The 1,174-nt window shown below is 36.6% G+C and overlaps 1 pseudogene; it reads left to right on the forward strand.

The window, feature by feature from the left end:
* The first annotated feature begins 772 nt into the window (after positions 1-772).
* On the forward strand, positions 773-900 carry LOC112313218 (small Cajal body-specific RNA 11; annotated as a pseudogene).
* Positions 901-1,174: the final 274 nt, after the last annotated feature.

Genomic DNA, 1,174 nt, shown 5'->3' on the forward strand with positions numbered 1-1,174 from the left:
TTGAAAAGATACCACAAATAAAGAAAAATGCAGACCAACATTTCTCACAAATATATATAAGAATTCTAAACAAAATCCTATTAAGTAGAATTGAATAATGTATAAAAAGTATTGTACTCCATGGACAGAAGAATCAAGAAAAATTATAAATGAAAGAGGAGATACTACAATTGATTCCACAGAAATGCAGAAAATCATGATGGACTACAAACTAGACAATCTAAAACAAATGAAAAATTCCTAAAAACATAAAACCTACCAAAACTGAATTCTGAAGAAACAGAAAATCTGAATAGACAAATAATATGTAAGGAGATTGAATCAACAATCAAAAACCTTCCAACAAAGTAAAGCTCAGGACCATATGGTTTCACTGGTGAATTCTACCAAGCATCATAATAAATTTCCTCACAAATAAAATATTTATGTAAATCACCTGGCTGGTGTGGCTCAGTGGATTGAGCATGGGCCTGCAAAACCAAAGTGTCACCAGTTCGATTCCCAGTCAAGGCACATGCCTGTGTTGCAGGCCAGGTCCCCAGTAGGGGGCGCATAGGAGGCAACCACACATTGATGTTTCTTTCCCTCTGTTTCTCCCTCCCTTCCCTTCTCTCTAAAAATAAAAAAAAATCTTTAAAATATATATTTATGGAAATCTATCTCTATCTCTGTGTATCTGTCTCCTATTGAGTCTGTTTCTCTGGAAACCCAGGCTAACACAGCATTCAGTGATATCCAACATCCACTGCTTATTTTTAAAAAAGTATGTCACTTGTCCTGGCCTATGCTTTCTCTGCTCCCCTGTGCTTACTTGTAACAGAAGAGTCTGGCAGGACACACAGCAGTCTCCCTCTCAGTTCATGAGGGCTGTCCTGGCTTTTAAAGATATGAGAGGACAATAAGAAAAAAAAAGGAAAAAAATTAAAAGAAAAGAAAAGGGGAAAAAAGTATGTCAGAGACTGTTATTATTCATCAAATACTTATATTCTCCTTAACATTTTCCAGGTTTCATGACTCTTAGTGGTCTACGTATATGACTAATTCTCACCACTGGAAAGAGGGAAGTTAAGAGCAGTTGTGCACTCGCCACACTGAATCTCATTTAAGTGGCTAAAAGCAAAAATCTCAGAGCTGGTAGAGTTAGAATTTGGAAGCATTCTGGATCCCTGGGATG

The sequence above is a fragment of the Desmodus rotundus genome, chromosome 2, assembly GCF_022682495.2.
Source record: "Desmodus rotundus isolate HL8 chromosome 2, HLdesRot8A.1, whole genome shotgun sequence".
NCBI classification, from domain to species: Eukaryota; Metazoa; Chordata; class Mammalia; order Chiroptera; family Phyllostomidae; genus Desmodus; species Desmodus rotundus.